Here is an 807-nt window from a genome sequence, read left to right as displayed (position 1 = left end):
GTACCTGTGCCGAACAACCTCGAGCGTCCGGATTTAGATGTCGAGACACCAGGTCCTGCAGAGATTGCATCCACGCCAAATCGCGTGTCTCCACAGGTTACCGGCGATATCTGCATAGCGGAACATCTTGATTCTGAGAATTCACTGGAGGTCAGGCCACGTGAATGTATGACAGTGATTCCAGCTGGTGATGCTCCCGATTTTCCGTCTATAACGCCCGATAAGACGGAGTTTCCGGATTTGAATGCCGTGGAAAATACTGGTGTAACCGCCGTTGAACACGGATGTCTAGTTCCACGTCGTTCGTTTTGGAGGCGGACCAAACAATTTGTAAGACGATTGTTTTGTTGTGGTTCTATCGACGTCATAGACTAGTGAAATATATTATATCACATCGTTTTGAAACGTCCCCTCCCACTGTTATCTCGGCTCTTCGCCACATATTATGTGCCGTTTCGAGTATATCTTAAAGCTGAATAGGTATATCTGTATACCTTCAAACTTAATGTAAATAATTGTATTTGTAATTAATTGTATATATTGTAATCATATTCGTAATTTCATTAATTTCATAACCATATTGACGTCTTCGACCAGTGAAATATATTATATCATAATATAGTTTTGAAACGTCCCCTCCCACTGTTATCTCGGCTCTTCGCCACGTGTTATGTGCCATTTCGCGTATATCTTAAAGCTGTATACATATATCTGTATACCTTCAAACTTAATGTAAATAATTGTATTTGTAATTAATTGTATATATTGTAATCATATTCTGTGTAATAACTTACAAATTGTATAATG

The sequence above is a fragment of the Acyrthosiphon pisum genome, chromosome A1 (genome assembly GCF_005508785.2).
Source record: "Acyrthosiphon pisum isolate AL4f chromosome A1, pea_aphid_22Mar2018_4r6ur, whole genome shotgun sequence".
NCBI classification, from domain to species: Eukaryota; Metazoa; Arthropoda; class Insecta; order Hemiptera; family Aphididae; genus Acyrthosiphon; species Acyrthosiphon pisum.
The sequence above is the reverse complement of the archived record's forward strand: the minus strand, read 5'-3'. Positions refer to the sequence as shown.